Source organism: Vigna angularis, chromosome 8 (assembly GCF_016808095.1).
Source record: "Vigna angularis cultivar LongXiaoDou No.4 chromosome 8, ASM1680809v1, whole genome shotgun sequence".
Classification (NCBI taxonomy): domain Eukaryota; kingdom Viridiplantae; phylum Streptophyta; class Magnoliopsida; order Fabales; family Fabaceae; genus Vigna; species Vigna angularis.
Window position 1 is genome coordinate 27,033,166 of NC_068977.1, and position 21,697 is coordinate 27,054,862.

General features: G+C 37.2%; 1 pseudogene; it reads right to left on the bottom strand.

The window, feature by feature from the left end:
• Nucleotides 1–17,504: 17,504 nt before the first annotated feature.
• On the bottom strand, nucleotides 17,505–17,970 carry LOC108344181 (triphosphate tunnel metalloenzyme 3-like; annotated as a pseudogene).
• Between the last annotated feature and the right edge of the window lie 3,727 nt (nucleotides 17,971–21,697).

Here is a 21,697-nt window from a genome sequence, read left to right on the forward strand (position 1 = left end):
TAACGAAATAAACAAGAAAATTTGTATTTTGTGTCATATATTTGTAGATTAAAGAAAGAAGTGATTAAACATGAAATAAAAATTGATTGCATCACAAGAAGCGTTAGAAAAAAATATTACAAAAAAGGATAATTAGAAAGCATATTTTAACTTAAAAAAAAATCGGGTTTTATAGATTAAAAGAAATCAGTGCATACAAATTCAATTAACTGTCCAGGGAGAAACCCAATTGATTGCAACTAATAGTTCTAAACATGTTTAGTATTATAACTTATTGATTACTGATTTGGATTAATCTCTTCAAGTTAGCATGCAAAAAACCAATAAATAAGAATTTGAATTTACGATTTAAGATTTAACGTTTAGAATAATGTGAAGGTGAAACCATTACAAATATAATAATTAATTACCAAAATAAGTTAGTAACTAGCATGATGAATAAATAAATAAATAAATTTTCCTTTTATTTCTGTTGCAATCATGATTAGGTTCTAATAATTATAAACATTTAACTAGCATATTTATAGTGGTAAAATTTGAGGGTGATTACTTGTAATATGGTTGAGTTCAAAAGTGATTACAGGATAGTAAAATAAAGGGTTGGAAGAAAAAAAAATCGAAGTTATAAAAAAAATACATCTCACTAACTTAGGAGATAATGTTTTTTTTTTCTTTTTGAATCAAAATTAAAACTCAAACAATTATTCTTAATTAACCCTTTTTCATTCATAATATGATGCGTTTGTTTAGAAAAAAAGTCACTTTTTCTAATATTATTTAAAGATTTTTTAAAACAAGCTAAAAATAAACTCAAAATAACTTATTTTAATTTACAAAAATAAGTTGAGCTAAAAGTCATTATTATTATTAGAAACTAGTGAAAACACATTCTTGTATTATTTTTTTATGGTAAAATTATTATTATTTTAATTATAAAAATAAATTTAATTAATTTTTATAATTTTATTGCAAATAATGTATTTTTAAATATTTTTATTATTATAATAATTATTTTAGTTTAAAAAATAGTTAAAATTTATGGAAATAAGTCACTTTAAAAGAATGGTTACATATAAAAAATATCAAAATAAATTTGATGAAAATAATTATTTTAATTTAAAAATTACTTAAAAGATAATATTAGAAACCAATATATACCTCAAAATAGTGATTTTTTTATAATAATATAGATATTTAATTAAATAACTTAAATGTTTATAATAATTAATTATTAATATATTTTTTAAAAGTATAGGTGTTTCTCTCCCACAAATATTTCTTATTCTATTTTTCTGCATAGTTTATGTTGCTTTCTCTCTTTTTCAAATATCCTTAGTCATTGTATTTTTCTTTATTTTATATATTTTTTTCATTAAGTAATGATTAACTTGTATAGGGGACTTTACCTGATTATTTTTAGTTGAGTCTTCACTCCTAATTACGGTTTTTCATTCACAAGACATGAACCTTAAGCCTTTTTTAAGGAGACCAAAATTAGTACCTTTGGATTGGAACCAACAAATCCGTGATTCATTCTCATTATTCTATCATCAATTATTTCAAACTTATTCTCACATTCTGTCAATTGTTTTTATCTTTTTTTCTTACTTTATTTTATCATTAGTTATTCCAAACTTTTATTCAGCTTTTATTTTTAATGGTTCTTTCTTGCTCACATAGTTGTGTACATGGCGCGTATTGATATGAAATTGCAACATTGAAGTGTGTTATTGTGGCTTGTATTAATGACATAGTTGATTATATATATATATATATATATATATATATATATATATATATATATATATATATATATATATATATATATATATATATATATATATCACCTAAGTTAGCATACGTAACATGATCATGATGATTTCATCTTTGTTTTTTATATCTATCTTGTAATTATGTCACTTAGTCAATGGGTTGAAAATTTAATTCCTTGTTTAATCATCCTATACTCCTAAGTTTTAGTCTTCAAATTGTTTGTAAAAAGACCCTTTGAGTGGTTCGGTTTCCTGGCTACATGCAAAAAACATTTTGACACTCAAATCAACAAATTTACTCAATGATTTAATAATAAAACCGAGTTATGAAAAAAAAGTATCTTTTACCTGCTTCTAATTAAATTAGACCCATTAATTGCCCATTAATGATCTTTATTATTATTCTTAATCACTAATCAATGATTTTTATTGTTCTATTAATTACCTTAATTATTGTCTCTACCGATCGGTTACTAGGTTGTTGGTTAACCGACTATCTGGTTCGTTGACCAACTTGGCGGTCATACAGTACATAGACCCCCCAAGCCCAAGCTGAATATGGAAAGACTGTTCGTGTTGGGGTGGAGATGATTGTCTTCGTGCCAAGCGTTCATGGGAGCTATCGATGATGGCAATTATAAAGAAGTGGAACTGGTGTGAGTGGAACACATGAATTTTCGGGATTCGTGTAACCAGTAAAACGAAAGGTTGCGTGTCTTGGATCGTTGGATTAGGGTAGCATCAACGACTGAGATTTGCTTGCGAAAACTGCTTTTTCGACTATAAATAAAGGGCGGGGGTCGCTGTCATTTTCACGTCTGCACTTTTTCTCTCTTCTACAACCGAGCATTAGAATCTTTCTTTTCTTTCAAAGGTAATAATGCCGTAAGCAAAACTCTTGTCCTCTAAGGAGTCCGTAGGGAGGGAAGGCCAGGGGTATGCTAATGATGCGGCAGAGTTGTCATCATCAATTGGGTCTCCCATTCTAGGGTCGACCGAGCGGGAAGCGGCTTCAGTTGACAACGGAGTGACCATGCACATAAATAACAAAGTTGCTCCGATTGTAGAGGGTGCGATTCCGGCCGAAGAAGAGTTGGAGGTTGTTATAGAAATAGACACGACTAGGGAATGGGATGGGACATTGGCCTACCCCTGTCCATGCCAGGTTATAATTGGGCTCCTCATGAAGTAGGGCTTTATGTTCCCTACTTTTGTACCGATTTGTCTTTGGAGGAGTTGAAGGACCAAGTGGACTTGGTGGCGGGGGCTAATGATGTTGCATGCTTTAAGTTGGCCGTTTGCAAAAGAAATGAGTGTGCTTGGCACGGGAGAAAGGGTTATGCGACTGATTTTTCTATGCGTATTCTACCCTCTTTTGTGACTTGGGCATTCGGTTTCCCTTTTCAGACTTCTAGATAGGCGTTCTACGTGAATTGAATGTAGTGCCTGATAATGACCAATTTTACTTCATTATCCAACATCAAAGTGATGGAATTTGTCAACTCTTCCTTTACTTTTAGTCTTGTTTAACTCATTTTCTTGTATTTGTAAGTGATTACATTATAAGTTGTAATTAGCCCATTTGTTGGCTAATCCCCATTCAAAGAAGCTGGGAGAAGATACTCACCAAAGAACATTGCCAAAATCCAAGAAAAGAGAGAAGAGGAGCTGAAAACATGAAGAACCCAGGCTGCTGCAGAGAGTCACGCCGGGCGCCTACTGACCTAGGCGGCGCCGGGCGTGACAATGCTGACCGAGAACGCGCCAAGCGCCTGTCTGTCGGGCCGCCGGGCGCGACTTTTGCTGATGTGGCAGAAACGGCTTATTTAGTTCTGGAACGCGAAAGGGTTGGCATCTTTGGCATCTCAGACACAAATTCTCTCAATTGGAGCGTCCAGAGGCGAGCTAGGAGCTGTGGGAACAGCCCTTCTTCATCCTTGGGTCCTCCTCCTTCTTCCATTTCCACCATTGTTGTAAGCTCAAGCTCTCCATTCATGGAGAGCTAGTTTCATTCTTGTTGGGGATTGATGTAACCACGGATCTCTTATGTAATTACAGTTGTTTTGAATGATTATATGCCTCTTTCATTGATTGTTAGTGTTTAATTCCTCTACTTAAAGCTTGTATGAGTAATTCAACCATATCATGATTTTAGGGTTTGCTTGATATTGGGAAATATTGGGTGAATCTAGAACTGGATTAAACACCTAAAGGAAATTGTATCTAGGGATAGAACTAGGACCTTTGGTTGTCTTGAATCTCAATTCTTAAAGCGGATGAACTTGTTAGGTTTTCCAAGGGATTGGAGTTTAAGAAGTAAGTCTAGGCTCTCTCTACCAAGGGATTGGGTTTGAGTAAATTAGAAGATTGACATTGGCTAATTAATGAAGAGGAAGTGATTTTCTATACATAAGAGTGAAGTAGGTGAAATCATCCCCCAACAATATCATTCCATAGCATTTCTAATCTTTCCATTCCTAAGTGTTTGCGTTATCAAAGATCACTTTTACAATTTATGTTTTATCTTTAATTCAATTGCATGAAAACCACAAAAACATGGAATCATTCTTTAGTCTAAATTAGTTAGATATTATACGATTGTCTAAGACACAAGTCTCTTGGGAAACGATATCCGGTCTTACCGGTTTTATTACTTGAACGATTCGGTACACTTGCCGAAGTCTCAACAAGTTTTTGGCGCCGTTGCCGGGGACCCGTGTTAAACTAGATTTTTGTGTGATTTTTAACCGATTTAGACTTTATCTTTTTGTGTATAATTTTCTATTTTGTTGTAATTATTATCTTTATTTTTTTGGGCTGACTTGTGGCACGAGTTTGGTTGTTTTCTAGTGTATGCAGGGAAACATCCGTACAAGGAGGACGGTGTCATCTGAACCACTCCTTGTGGATCCTGAGATCGAGAAAACAGCTCGTAGAAACAATAGTGACACAAGGAGACAGCGAGCTCTAAGTCAACAAGCTGCCCCTCAATCCTCATTTCCTTTCAACAATCAAGAAATAGAATCTTTTGATTCTTCTTCTGTGAACGGGATGGCTGGCGCAGGACCACCTCCAAGGAGAACCATAGGGGACTCAATAACCTACACAAGCCCGAGGAATTTCTCAAGCATTGTGAGACCCACTATGAGTGACAAGCTGGCAGAAATGAAGCCTGCTCTACTCCAGCTCATCAGTTCAAACCAATTCTCTGGCCTGGACAATGAAGACCCTCATGCGCATTTGGTCACTTTCTATGAGCTATGTGGTACTATGGGTGTACAAGGGGAGGATGAAGAAGCATTGTACATGAGACTCTTCCTATTTTCTCTGAATGGCAAAGCAAAGGCTTGGCTCCAGTCACAGCCTAATCAAAGTCTTACGAGCTGGGAGGATGTGGAATACAAATTTCTAGCACGCTTCTTTCCACCATCAAAGAGCACAGAGGTGAAGGCTGCCATTGCTACTTTCGTCCAAGGAGTAGATGAACCACTTTGTGAAGCATGGGAAAGATTTAAATCTTTATTGAGAAAGTGTCCCAGCCATGGATTCAGTCTAGAAATGCAAGTGCAAACTTTCTGTAATGGTTTGCAACCTCATACAAAGATGATATTAGACGCATCCTTTGGTGGTTCAGTACTTTTTAAGACTGCTGATGAAGCCATTGCTGTGATAGAAAATATGGCTTCCACTGATTTGAGGAGCCAACATGGGAGAATTCCAGCACAGAGGAGAGGAGTGTATGAACTGAGTGCCCAGGATGCTTTACTTGCACAAAATAAGATTCTGGCCCAACAGATGGAACTCCTAACTCAACATATGGCCAAACTACCTCAGCAGTTGCAAGCAATGCAAGCTCAACCTCAACCACATCATCAAGTAATGAGATGTGATTTCTGTGGAGATAGCCACCCCAACGACCATTGTCAAGCTCCTAGTAGTTCCCAACATGAAGAAGTCAACTATATGGGAAATCAAGGACGGCAAAACTTCTTCAACAATCATTTCCCTAATCCTTCCAATCAAGGGTGGAGACAAAATCAAGAAGCTTCTAGCAGTAAAAATCTGTATCAACCTGCTCAACATTATCCACCTCAAAATGATCGGACTTCAAAGCTAGAAGACACATTGCAGATGTTTATGCAGCAGTCCATCCAAAAGCAGAAAAACACTGATGCATCTATAAAGAATCTGGAAGTGCAAGTTGGTCAATTGGCCAAGCAATTAGCAAACCAATAGGGTGGACAATTTACTGCAAATACGCAAGTCAACCCCAAGGAAGAATGTAATGTAATATTCACAAGAAGTGGGAAAGAGGTTGGAAGAAAAGAAGAAGGAAAAGAAAAGCCAAAAGAAAAAGAACAAGAAAAGAATGAAGAGGAAGATCAAGAAATAATTGAAGAAGAGATTGTTGAAGGTGGAGAAGAGAATAAAAAATTTGAAAAAGAGAAAAACCAAAAAGAGAAAGAAATAGTGAAACACCTCCCTTACCCAAAAATCCCATCTACTAAAGGGAAGGAGAAACAGTTGGCTCGGTTCAAGCAAATATTCGATCAACTTGAGATCACCATGCCATTGACCGAAGCACTGCAACAAATTCCTGCTTATGCGAAATACATGAAGCAAATCCTCAGCAAGAAGAAATATTTAGATGAGGAAACAATTGAAGTACAGGGAAATTGCAGTGCCATCATGCAGAAGACTCTTCCTCCAAAATTTAAAGATCCAGGGAGTTTCACCATTCCGTGCACTATTGGAAACCAGGAGATAGGTAGAGCTCTCGTTGACTTGGGGGCTAGTATCAATATGATACCCCTATCTATGCTTAAGAAGATTGGTGGTCTTGAAGTCAAGCCTACGAGAATGATGCTGCAGCTGGCGGATAGATCCATCAAGTATCCGTATGGTGTCGTGGAAGATGTGGTGGTCAAAATAGATAAACTCCAATTCCCGGTGGATTTTGTAGTTATGGACATAGAAGAAGATGTCGAGATACCACTCATACTTGGAAGACCTTTCATGAAGACAGCAAAGGTTGTCATTCATGTGGAAGAAGGAACAGTGAAATTGAAAAACCAAGATGAGGAAGTAACTTTCAACGTCTTTGGAGTTGAGCAGCAAAATCATGAAAAAGAGACTAGTATTGAAGCCACTGATGAAATTTTATCAATTACTAGTCTAACAGAGCAAGCTGCCAAGTTGGTCAAGAGGAGCTTCAGCTGTTTATCCCCAAGAGTAAAGGGAGAGGAAGAAGAAAAAGAAGAAGAACTAGTTCACCAAAATCCTGTGATGGCAAGCGATGAGCCCAAACCTGGCAAACCAGTGAGATTCAAGAATAGGTTATGGGTCATCAAGAACATAAAGATAAATGGAGTGCTTGAGATAGAAGCTCCATATTCTAGGAGAGTCAAGTTGGTGACTAGGAAATTGCTGAGAGGATGTTGGTGTCAAGACAAGAAGAAGCATTCCAACATCAAAAATCAAACTTGAGCTTAATGGTGTCAAGCTAATGACGTTAAACAAGCGCTTACTGGGAGGCAACCCAGCTTTCTTACCTTTTCTCTTGTGTGTTTTTAATTTTTGAATGTTGTTTGATTATTTGATTGTATGTTTTAATGTGTAGTGTGTTGTCTTTGTTTTGAACCATGTTTGTGTGAAGAACAACCAAGGTGAATTTTTGAGTTGATTGTTAGATTGTTGAAGGATATAGTGCATTGATGTGAATTAGAGATGTGAAACTGTTTTGGCTATTTTCTGGGCTGTTTTAACATGTTTTCAAAGTGCCTTTCTTAAGCCAATAGCCAAAAATGTTTCCTAACTTGTGGAATTTTAAAACTTTGAAAGATTGACTTCAATTTGCAACTTGAGTGCTCCAATTCAATTCCTTGGGTTTTGAACAAGTTTGTTTAATGATAATATAAGATTCTGGAGCATCTCAAGTGATTTGAAGTTCAAATTCACAAAAACCCGAGTCAGGTAGCTTGGAAATCAGTTTCTGCATAATTCTGCAGAAACTCACGCCTGGCGCCTCAAGTAGTAGACGGCGCCCGGCGCCAGCTCGTCCAGTCTGACCATTCTTTCTCTGATCCTGCATCTGGCTGGGTCACAATCCCACGCCTGGCGCCGCATGATCCATTAGGCGCCGGGCGCGACTTCTGCAGCTATTTTTCCAGAGTGCACAGTGGTGAGGCCCAATTCAAATTACCCAAACCTAAACCTACCCAACCTCTCACGCACACCCTCACAACCTCTCACACACACCCTCACGCACCTCCACTTCACGTTTTCCACTCTTCTCCACTCCAAATCACCACAATCAACTTCCTTCTCATAAATTTTCAGCCCACACACCACATTACTGCTGCCACCACTGTTTGGATCACTCTATTCTCTCCTTCCTCACTCTCGGCCATTCTCCACCCAAGCACTCTCCCACTGCAAAAAATCTCCACACCAAGCTAATCACCTTCTCTGCGCATCAAGTAGGCTTTTCACTCTTTGATTTTGTAAATTCCTTCACAATGCTTAGCCTTGGTTGTTCATCATTTGCATGGTTTGATTTTGACCTAGGGTTGTTTAATTCAATTCAATTAGAGTGTTGTTTGTTATTGCTGTTGTGTTGTATTAAATTTGTACCTTCTTTGTCTTGCTTGAACACACGCACACACACACTCACAGTGGCTGGAATGCAGAATCTGGGTTTACCCCAAGACTGCATGTCGCGCCCGGCGCCTACTGATTGAGGCGGCGCCCGGCGCGACTTTCCCTGCCCAGTTTTGATGTTTGTTTTGGTGTGTCCTGCAGCTTGTGTGTATTGTTTCCATGTTAATTGTTTTGAAATATTGACTAAACTGTGATTAAATCTGAGTTTGAGCTATTTAAAGTTTGAAAACATGTGTTGATTCATGACAATTTGTGATTGTACCTTGACTTGTGATGATTGGTTTATTCAAGGCTGCATGTTTCAAGTGCTTAAGCCTATTTCAATGTCTGGAAACTGAGCTAGCAGCTGAGAGGCTTTAGCCAAAAATCTGCATAACCTGCTGTCACGCCCGGCGCCTACTGACTGAGGCGGCGCCCGGCGTGACTAACCCTGGCAGATTCATGGTTTCTTGCTGTTTTTCTGGTTTGGCTTCAAACTTGCACTAATTAGGGCCCTTCTTTGCTCAATTTTGAATGTATAATTAGTGTGGATATCATTGCATGTAATGGGTGCATAAAGATGAAAGTTATTGAGGAGTTCATTCATGAATCTAATAACATGTCACTTCTTTGATCCTACCTTATTTTGCAGATATGGCTTCTTCATCTGGGTCCAAGAGGATTAAGACCACTGCTGGTCTAAGGGAAAACAGAAGGAAAGAGAAGATATACTCTGATATCTTCTTAACCAAGGACCATAAGAAGCACTTCTCCAATGTCCAAAACAGAAAACTTTTGATGGAGAGGAAAGTCACCCTTCTACCTCAAGATGTGCCAGACTTCTCCAATGAGATTATGGAGAGGCAATGGAGCTATTTAACCACATACCCAGAACCAACCAACATAGTCATTGTCCAGGAGTTTTATGCAAATGCCAAATCCTTCTCTCCAGACACAGAACCTTTCTGGAGCTATGTGCGTGGTCAGCGGATTTCATTCAATGCTGACACTATAAATGAGTTCCTCAACACGGAGTGGGAAGATGATGACGAGCTATGTGGCTACGCCGAGCTGATGGCGACTGAGCTTGACTATGAGGAGATTGAGCAGGCCTTATGCATTACAGGAGGCACATTTCAAAGAAATAGGCAACAACAACCTCTTCACATAAAGAGGGTACATCTCAGTTCTCTCAGCCGTCTATGGATGCCTCTTGTGCATTCCAACATTTCACCGTGCACACATGTCTCTGATGTCACGGTTAACAGAGCTGTCATCTTATATGCCATTCTAACTGGACGCTCTGTAAACCTGGGGAAACTAATAGCTAATGAGATACGCAACTGTGCGAATTCAACAAAAGCTCCCCTTGGACATCCATCTCTGATCACACATCTCTGCAAGCAAGAAGGAGTGGACACTACTATTCCACCGTTCGAGCATCCCAGGAAACCAATTGATATGGGGTATTATACCCAATTTTGTTTGGATGCAGATGATGGAGTTGCCAGTCCACCACCCAGATCACCGAGGATACATGCTAGACAGCGCCCTATCCCCAGACGTCCTCAGCCACCACCACCAGCACCTCCGTCCGATCCTTCCCAGATGATGGACACGAGACTTGCACTGATAGAATCAAAGTTGGAGGCGGTGAACCGGATCGGCCAGGCCCATGCAGAGATGATGAGGCATGTTTATGCAGCATCCCATCCAGGTTTCATGACGTCTGACCAGTACAACACCTTCGTTGCTTGGCCTGGGGACCAGTCCTTTCCTTCTAGGGGGGGGTAGACCTCAGGATGGCACTGCTGCTATGGATGAGGATGATGATGACGACGAGGAGGACGATGATGAGGCAGATGAGGAGGAGGACTCAGACTGATTGATGACCATCACAGCAGTAGTCGACTTTCTTTATTTTTCCTTTCATTTTCAGTCTTTATTTTACGTTTTGGACCTTTGATTTTTTTAAGTTTTTATGTTTGCAACCTTTTCATAAACATCTTCTTTGCATTTGGTTTGACAGTATGAGTTAATGATGTGTGAAAATCTGGTTGTTATGCTTTCTTTATGTGATTGAATGTGTGGAAATAGTTGAGTTAATTGAGCATTGATAGTGGATGTTTTCACTGAATTATGCTAATGCTTAGGGAATCAATTGCAGCCAATATTCATGACATTGTGTTTAGCAAAGTATGGAATCTTGATTAACAGGGTGAGAACTTGTGCCCCAGATTTGTTTTTGTGCGAATGCTATCATGCTAGATCACAATTGACTTTGCCTGAGTTTCTATGATTTGAACTATCTACTTGCTTGTTGAATTTGATCAAGGCATTCTTTTCTCACCTTACATACACATTAGCCATTCAACCATAAATGTAAAAAGATCTTTCCTCTTTGTACCTTAAGCTTATTGAAAATTCCCTGAACCTTGTACCTTGAGCTGAGTAGAACATGCATCTGCATTACAGGAAAATAGTCCAAGTTTGGGGGGAAACTATGGTGTATTGAGGAAAAGACAAAGATGGAAAAGTAAGAAAAAGAGAAAAAGAAAAGTACTGAATGAAAAACAGTTGGATATAAGTTTGAAATTGGTAATGATACATGAGGAGCAAAGGAAAAGCTTATATGCATGAAGTGAATTAGGTGATCTCTCAGCTCAAGAACCTTTGATTTCCAGAAAAACCATGATTCTTTCTTAGCCCAACCATAATACAAGCCAATCAAAGTCCTTGTGACATCAACTTGCTTGTAAATTGTTTTGAATTGATTGAAACGAATGGCAAAGTTAAATTGTGTGATAATATGATTGCAGAGTGAGCTTTTTACACCCCTATACACCAGTGCTTTAGAGTGAAACACTTTCCAGGTGAGGATTGATTCCATACATCATGTGAAACACTTTGTCATGTTTGTTGATTTCGTTTACACCCTTTGCATTGTGTTCATAATTGTTGATAGGTGAACAAAACTGTTGTGCTTGATTGATGAAAGCTGTATATATCCATTATGTTCTTTCCATTAGATGCAAACACAAGATTTTTACTTCATGAGCTTAAAGGATATCTCAAATTTGAAACCAATGCATGTGAATGATTGTTTTTAGGATAGTTTACCTTTTGCTTGAGGACAAGCAAGGTTCTAAGTTTGGGGGAGTTGATAATGACCAATTTTACTTCATTATCCAACATCAAAGTGATGGAATTTTTCAACTCTTCCTTTACTTTTACTCTTGTTTAACTCAATTTCTTGTATTTGTAAGTGATTACATTATAAGTTGTAATTAGCCCATTTGTTGGCTAATCCCCATTCAAAGAAGCTGGGAGAAGATACTCACCAAAGAACATTGCCAAAATCCAAGAAAAGAGAGAAGAGGAGCTGAAAACATGAAGAACCCAGGCTGCTGCAGAGAGTCACGCCGGGCGCCTACTGACCTAGGCGGCGCCGGGCGTGACAATGCTGACCGAGAACGCGCCAGGCGCCTGTCTGTCGGGCCGCCGGGCGCGACTTTTGCTGATGTGGCAGAAACGGCTTATTTAGTTCTGGAACGCGAAAGGGTTGGCATCTTTGGCATCTCAGACACAAATTCTCTCAATTGGAGCGTCCAGAGGCGAGCTAGGAGCTGTGGGAACAGCCCTTCTTCATCCTTGGGTCCTCCTCCTTCTTCCATTTCCACCATTGTTGTAAGCTCAAGCTCTCCATTCATGGAGATCTAGTTTCATTCTTGTTGGGGATTGATGTAACCACGGATCTCTTATGTAATTACAGTTGTTTTGAATGATTATATGCCTCTTTCATTGATTGTTAGTGTTTAATTCCTCTACTTAAAGCTTGTATGAGTAATTCAACCATATCATGATTTTAGGGTTTGCTTGATATTGGGAAATATTGGGTGAATCTAGAACTGGATTAAACACCTAAAGGAAATTGTATCTAGGGATAGAACTAGGACCTTTGGTTGTCTTGAATCTCAATTCTTAAAGCGGATGAACTTGTTAGGTTTTCCAAGGGATTGGAGTTTAAGAAGTAAGTCTAGGCTCTCTCTACCAAGGGATTGGGTTTGAGTAAATTAGAAGATTGACATTGGCTAATTAATGAAGAGGAAGTGATTTTCTATACATAAGAGTGAAGTAGGTGAAATCATCCCCCAACAATATCATTCCATAGCATTTCTAATCTTTCCATTCCTAAGTGTTTGCGTTATCAAAGATCACTTTTACAATTTATGTTTTATCTTTAATTCAATTGCATGAAAACCACAAAAACATGGAATCATTCTTTAGTCTAAATTAGTTAGATATTATACGATTGTCTAGGACACGAGTCTCTTGGAAAACGATATCCGGTCTTACCGGTTTTATTACTTGAACGATTCGGTACACTTGCCGAAGTCTCAACAGTGCCCACCCAACTTCATCCAAACGGGTGGACATTTATGCAAGCGTTTACAGTCATGTGCAAGGCCCTTGCTCTCACTCCAACTCCCGCCTCCTTCTTGTATTTCTTCTGTTCCAACGTGCACCCGAACAAGTCGTGGGTATCACTTGTGTCTGTGAAAGAACAAATGTTATTTACCCTTTTTAACATGTCATACAAATAGTTCAAAAAGAACCTTTTTAAAGTTGCAATAAGTGAGGCTGGTCGATCACGATTTTACATGAATGATGGTCGGTCCAAATTTCCTTTCTATTAGATCGAACATCCTAAGAGAGTAATATCTTGGACGAAATCTGTGATGATTCCAAGTGAAATGGGGACGATCGACCAACTCAATCAGCTACCTTGAAAGGCTTCCTCCTACACGCTCATCAGTTATATGGGCTTAGACGCTCTATGTACTAGAGTGTTCGGTAAGCCTTTTGTTATGTACTATGTAAGAACTGTCGTTTGTAACTTATCTAAATTTTATTTTGCGTTTCAGATCTCTTGGCTGAAATGGACAAAGGAAAGTCAAATGCCTTCTCCCTGATGGCCGCTAGGCGTAAAGAAGAGCTAAAGAAATATGGCGATGGCCCCTTTGCACGTCTATCTCATAAAAAGAGTAGGAAGAGCGCTCCTGAGGGACCCCTACTTGTTTGTCTGCTCAACCGACCATTTGGACTGCTCATCGCGCTTAGTTTAATCTCTCCCTCGAGGAGAAAAAGTTCTTTAAGGGGAATTGAGCATTTGGGTACTATGAATTGAGCATTTGGGCGAACGTGTGTATGGCGTATTCGGTGGGTAATACCAAGAGTACAACATCAATTGAAGAGCTCGAAACTGCCCAGCAAGACTTGGAGACGACTTTAAAGGCAAACTAGGAGCTGACACATCGTCTGGAGGAGACTCAAAAGGTTGATGAATAAAACAAGAAAAAGGCTGCAGCCGCTTTGACCGATGCCCGTATCACCAACCGTCAACTTCAATGATCAAATGATGATCTGAGGTTGGATCTTCAACGAATGAGCGTTCAATACAAGGATCTCCTCATTGAGAGGGACAACCTCTTGGCTGAGCGGGATGATCTTCTAGCTCAATGGGTGAAGCTAGCAAAAGAAAATACTTATCTTGGATATGAAGTTCACAATGAACACGTGGCTGGATTTAAGAAGGGAATAACACAATGCTTTTACTTTTTTGAAGTTCCTATTGACCACGAGGGTTATGATGTTATGAAGATGGTGGTCGATAGGCAGCTGGTTGATGTTCCCTTGCCAACCGCTCAAGAGGAGAGGAATGAAGGGTCTGTTTGTTATGTTTTTTACTTTCTCTTTTGACAATGTGATGGGCCATCCAGAAAACAGGTCTTTTGATGTTAGGCTCCCTTGCTTTTCGTTCGGCCTTTTTTGTATATTTCACATACAACTATTAGTGAAATTGTTTCGCCTTTTCCTTTACTTCTATGTTTCTTTATGCATGTTTTCACCTTCTTTTTATGTGACAAATTAGAATGCTCGACATAATGCTTTAAATTGCTTTGAAAAACATAATAACGAACGCGTGTGCTTAGCAATTTGAGGAAAATTCTTTTAACATGATTTTCACCGAGTAAACAGGCGGATGTTTATTTGTTGTGAGGCTAGAACTAGAAGTTTATTTAGAACATTCTTTCTGCCCAAGAAGGTGCGATGTGTTGAGAGTTCACTAAGAATGTTTCTCATCGATTAGCCAGCTCTAGGAGTTCACTTGGAACATTCCGTAGGCTAAAGATAATGTGATATGGTGAGAGTTCACTAAGAAAATTGCTCATCGATTGGCCAACTCTAGGAGTTCACTTGGAATGTTCCCTAGGCTGAAGAGAATGTGATATGGTGAGAGTTCACCAATAGCATTCATCACCGATTGACCAACTCTACGAGTTCACTTGGAACATTCCCTAGGCTGAAGAGAATGTGATAATGTGAGAGTTCACTAAGAACATTCCTAACCGATCGACCAACTCTAGGAGTTCACTTGGAAAGTTCCCTAGGCTGAAAAGGATGTGACATAGTGAGAGTTCACTAAGAACGTTCCTGACCGATCGACCATCTCTAGGAATTCACTTGGAACGTTCCCTAGACTTAAAGTTTGTATTTATTGAGTTTTTTACAGACTTAAATTAATATTTTAAGTATCCTAAAAAATAACAAGACTTTAATTTTGTATATGTTAGTCTTCTAACAGACCTAAATCTATGTTTAACCCAAATCACATTTTTTCTAAAACTGGTTCTCATTCTTCTTCTACTCAAAACACTTCTTTCTTCATTTTCTTCCACTATGAGAAATTTCTTCCTTTCTCTATTTTTCTCATGTCCAAACCCAACGAGCTTCTTTCTATGTTGCTAGTCTTGCGCCTCCTACACTTGCTCGCGTCCTCCACATTCGTATTCGCGTGGAGAGATCTCCTCCAAGTCCGATGGGAAGTGTTGTTCATTGCTCGCAACCTCCACCTTCATCTACGTGCGAGATCTCCCTGCCTCTGCGTCCAAGGGCACGCGTGTCGTAGCCACATCTCCTCGCCCCTTCTCATGCTACCGATGTAGCCTCTCGCGTTGCCGCTACCGCTGTTTCCTCTCGCGGTGCCACTATTGCTACCGTCGTCGCCTCTTGTGCCGTCGTGTTCCGTGGCGTCCTCTTACTCTTCTTGTCCCCAATTTTGAGTACAAGTTTCTGGTAGTGTTTAGGGTTAAGAGTTTTTAAGGTTTTAGGATTTCTTGTGAGTGATTACTAATGACTTCAAATTCTCTTACCCTGAATTTGATTTGTATTATGTTGTGAAAAGAATGTGATTGAATTTATGGGTTCTTGTTGTATTCGATTGATTGATTGTGAAGATGAACTGAAGTGGGAGAGCGATTGGTTGTCAAGATGTATTTATATTATACTATATTCCAATTTTATTTTTATTATGCATGAGAACTTGACATATAAGAAAGATTAATTTTGTGGTGGTTGATTGCTGGTTAATTTTTTGGAGAAGTGTTAACGAAGTATATGGTTGAATTTGTAATTTTGGATGGAAAGTCTAAGTCTATTGATTCACAACAGAGTTAAAATTTAAATTTGTTGCTTAATAACAAATTTAAAATTTAAGTCTGCCGAATCTAAGTCTATTCTAAAACAAACTTAAAAAGCTCAAAATAATAAACTTAAAAAGCCTATTTTGTACTAGTGTAAATCACACAATCATAACAAAAAAATAACAATACTACAACAAAAACAAAATAATAGGGTAAATTAGAATTATTAAAATTATACTAGTAATTTTCCATTATGGCCATAATAAAATATCATACATATAATTATATAAGTTTGCTAAAAATTCTACATTATGACCATAATAAAGAATCATACATATTATTTTATTCACACGTTAATTCATAGCTTTCACACTCTTTCATACCCGCACCTATTATACTTAGTCTCACCTTTCAAGGGTCCTCACCATCCCATGACCACATCCCAGACCAAGGAATATAACAAAGTAAATCATCCATTTGTAGGTTTAACCCTCAATGTCAAATTTATCGATAAAGACCTCTTTCAATTCTCACTTTAAGCATCTTCCTCTATATGAGTCCAATACTTAGTACAATCAAGATAGTCTCATTTTGAACTCTGACATCAATGCACTCCACACAACATCCAAATAGTAGCATTCTCACCTTGGAAATAACTATACTCTCATTCCAAATCATACATATCAATCCAAAGAAAATTTCAACTAAAACAAAGTGTATACATCATTCACACATTTAATACTATTTTTTCATCTATAATTGATTGATGTTTAATTAAAATTTACTTAAAAGTCATACAATAGAAATACACATGCAAAATAGGGAAGTGCTCAACGAACCTTCCCAAGGCCAATAGTCTTGGAGCTCCTGGACTTAAAATTTGAAGTAGCACCCAAGGGTAGTGGCCTAGTGTCAAAACTCATTTATGCTCTCCATTAATAAAGCATCCAACCATCCCAACCTGGTGCCTAAAACCCTAGACCAGTGAACCTCATTGTACAAAAAGTGCCTAACGTTTTTGGAGTGGTGTCTGACACTACCTCCACTAGAGCTCATTGACTTGGAATTTTAATCCAATGCCCAACGATATTGGTATGACGCCCGACATTGTATCAGAACATAATTTCACCAATTTGGTTCAATCAATCCACAAATTAATTCCATTATTCATTCTTAAATATACTTATTCAATTCAAAACATTTATCAATCAATCTTACGTTCAATCTCACTCTACCAACTTGATTTGCATGCAATTTTTAACTTCACAAAGAAGGTTAACAATTTACACAAGATTATAATTATACTACATACTAGCTTCCCTTACCTTAGTTGATCCTAAAGCTCTCAAAGTACTCTTTCAACAACTCATCCTTACAGGTAACTCTATTTACACAAAGGAACATTAAATCAACGTTTTGAACATACTATGAAGTTCATAAACACACAAAGAATCAATTTTAGTATAATTAAGCCACATGCACTACAAAAAAAGTATATTTTAAGAGGGGTTATTTTCCGGCGGTTTTTGAAACCCTAAATAGTTCCGGCGGTTTATAAGTAAAAACCGCCCCTAAACATTTATTTATTTTTTTAAAATAATTTTTCTGACTAATTATTGTAAACCCCAGTTCCTCTTCGTTGTCTTTCGTTTAGTTTGAAACTCTGCTTTTCTTTTTTATCTTCTCCCAAACCCTCCCAATCCTGTAACCCCTTTTCAGTTCCAAAGTCCTCCTTCACTTTCCGCAAAACCCTAGATTCCACCGATCCCAACTTCCCAGGCTCTGCAACGCATTCGTGCATGACCTGTGGGTCCAGATCCTTCTCATCCTCGTCTACGCGACTGACGCTGTCCACCAGCACCGCTCGAGCCTTCAGCGAAACGACGCACCGCTCGTCGTCACCGTAGAAGTGCAAGCGCAGCACAGCGCGACGCTTAGAGGGCTCGGACACAGCACCGTCGAAGAAGAGGTTTTTTTCGGTGGGTGACGACGTGGAAGGGGGAGAGCAAGCTGGTGACACGACGGTGGGCGTTAGCGTCTGCGAGGCGCAGCTTCACTTTGACCTCCATTGGGGAAGAAAGGTGGGAGACTAAGACTAGGGTTTTACGATAAATTTTTCAGTTATTCTACTTTTGTTATCTGTGATCACTATCCCTTCCCAAATGTTGTTTTGTAGGTTTTGAAGCATTATACTTGTGTTAGTGATAATATTTTTGTTGTAAATTGGTGTGACATTATTTGTAGGGGATCTTAGTCAGAGTTTTGATTCAAATGTGACTCTTTTTCACTATGAATTGAGTCCAAGAAAAGGAGAAACTGTACTGTTTGTTGGCGACCTCTCTTATGCTGATAACTACCCGAATCATGATAACATGAGGTGGGATACTTGGGGAAGGTTTACAGAAAGAAGTGTTGCATATCAACCATGGATTTGGACTGCAGGGAACCATGAAATTGATTTTGCTCCAGAAATTGTAAGCTTCTCAAACCAATTCACTTTATCTGGTTTCAACTATCTGAAAAATTTCTTTCTGTTTTGCTCAACGAAAAATTTTAAATTTGGTGTAATGCATTTACCCAGTCCAAATGTTCGTAAGAATAGAGTTTTTAACATAGATGAACACTTTGTTGCAGGGTGAAACCGTACCTTTTCAAATGGTGCCAAATAGCATTTTGCATTTGGCATTTGCACTCCTATAAATTATCAATCAGCCCCTGTTTATATCACCATTGGTGATGGAGGAAACCTTGAAGGCTTAGCAACCAAGTAAGCTCAACGAACGTAACATGATGATTCTTGTCACATTTCTCCTTACTTTTATATCATTAAGCTTGAACAAATATTTACTTTGAAAAAAGGCATGTGTTTTCATTATTCGTTCTGCTAAATTTTTATTTATTGGATGCAACTACTTGTTGCAGAATTACGGACTGCTATATTTTCTAAGGATGCACTGCAAACAATTAGATTAGTATCAAGGAAGGTATGCATGCTTCTTCTTGGTTTCAATACATCAAATAAGGATATAAGTATTTTTAGTATATCTATTTTTATTTATTTAGGATTTGGTTTTTCTAAAATGATTAAGCGAGATTCTTCCAGCAATTTCATATTCGACCTGCCACCACGCCGCATGCCGCACGCTGCACGCTGCAGAACAAAAGCGTTTAGGAGGTTCTCATCTCTTTCTATCTCTCTGTTACTCTTTTTTTATGGTTTATTTTTTTTCTTCTTCTTTCTTCACAGTCACATATCTCTTCTCTTCTTGTAAATTAGATTTCAAGAATTAGGTTGGAAGAAGATGCAAAGGCGACTGTGAATTGAAGAAGTATGAAGAAGGAGAAAGAGAAATAAGCTCTGATCATCCCTGACCGAGCCATAGAGTTTAGATTACATGATGAACATTAATCCTACTGTGTTTAGTTTTCTTTTCTTGCTAGGTGCTAATTCTCTCGGTGTAGGCCAAAGCTGCACATTAATCATGACTAAAGAATCTTTTAGTGCTGAATATATATGCACTTAATCATATACCTTGAATAAAATGATCTGTCAAATTACTTTGTATTGTACCTACTTCATTCTTTAGGATTTATTTAATTGGTAAAATAATGAAGGTTATATATGGAATTGATGTATACCTTGGATTGGAATTCACGAATGGAATTAAGAACCTCCTTCATTAAAGTTGTGCAGTCACTTTTTCACTAATAAAATTGTTGCTGCAGTTTTATTTCCTTTACATTGGTGCAGACGCTGTTTTTAGTGTAGTATATGGTTGTAGTGTAGGTTTCCTTGCCTATGACACGGGCTGGTTTTCTTTCCATTCAAATAATTGGACTTTAACCTTATTTTTTTGTCAATATATGCTTTTGTGGTGTAACCTATCTTTGTTAAGGCTTGCGATGCAAATTCAACACCACATAGAAATACTTGACTGGATCTTCCTATACTTGGTACAGTCCTTCAAGTCTCTTCATTTTGCTATTGGTGCCTCTTCCATACGTTCAGGAACCGTTCTCTCTTATTAAATTTTGTACTGCTTGATCTATGCCCTGTCACATAGTGGGGTATTATATGTATATATATGAATTAAGCCTTTCTTTTGTTTAAAATAGAACTAGTGCAGGCTGTGTCACTGGTTTCAACAGTGAATGTTGCCATATCCAATCACAGAAGTGACATTGATTGGCTTGTTGGATGGGTTTTAGCTCAGGTGATTGTGATTGTCTTATTTAGTATGACCTCTTTCACATTCATCACAAGAAAATTAATACTGGAATTTACATATGAATTGGAATCAGTTGCATGTTTCATTTGTCATTCTGAAATGTTTAATATTATCTTACTAGGAAAAAAGTACTCATAGTTGGGGCCTACTTATAGGTTTATTTCACCATAAATGTGATATTCTTAGATTTAAATTGGAATGAATTATGAAATGGGGCTTTATTGTTTGTATCTATTGATAATAATGGGATGGGATTTTGTTTGGTGGTTTGGTTTATCACATGATTTATGCTTGCTTCAGGCCTGATTGGACATGGAAGCTTTTGAACCTACTTGCATTTTTTTTTGCTTCATTGATAATATCAACATTTGTGTTAATGTTGTTCTATTTGCTAAGTTAAAATGTGCAGGTTATTGGTTGGTCAATGTGGTTTTCTGAATATCTTTTCCTGGAGAGAAGTTGGGCAAAGAATGAAAGCACGCTAAAGGTATGAGATACTCTAATATAATTGATATTTGCATATGTTATTGTTTTAATTATAGAAATAAGGAACATATCTTATATAATCAGTAGTACACAAAGTATATATGTATTACTAAGAGTGTTTTTGTTTATTCTTGTATCATATCTTTATTATTAAAGGATATAAAATCTTTTCTATATATTGTATTAATTCCTTTCTCTCAAAACAAATAAAGCATTATTCACTACAAAAATAATTAATTTTAGAAAAATATATTATTTTTTTCACGTGCTTGCGCATTTTGTTCAAATTTTAGTAAGTTATGTCCATATATTAATAGTTGTTTATATGTTCTGTTTAATATTGTTTCAAAGATGCAAATCTGGACAATTGTTATTTTTTACCTTTCGTACAGTTAAGATTCACAATTTGAATCATATGATTTGATATATATCAAAGATATAGTAGATATTTTTGTAGTGTATTAAGATCAAGATCTATGTTTTTTTTTTCTCTTACTTTCCATAAAATGCTTAACCTTTTGTTTTCATCGATATACTTGGATTTAGTTTCTATTATATCATATTTTAATATTTTTCAACCATCAATAGTTCTTAAATTCGTCTAATAATTTTTTTAAAATATTATTAACTAATTATTGTTTTATATTGTAGGTATTTGAAAAAGGAAGCATATCAAATGATGGATAAAATGAAGAAGAACCAAATGATGGATAAAATGAAGAAGTACCAAATGATGAAAATAATGAAGAAGTACGAAACTATAATTATTATTCATAACATGTTAATTTTAATTTTTAAGAAACATTAATTGTATTTCTAATCTTTACAATTTATATAATAATATTTTGGTTTATATTTAATGTTTACATTTAATTTTGGTTTCATATTATTTAATTTTGGTTTATTAATGATAATCAAGTAATTTGAATAATAAAAAAAATTAAATTATTTACATTTCCGGCGGTTTTGAAAAACCTTCAAAAGTATCGGCGGTTTTCATAAACCCTCACAAATTACCGGCGGTTTTAGTAAAACCTCCATTGTTACCGGCGGTTTTAGTAAAACCCCCACTACTACCGGTGGTTTT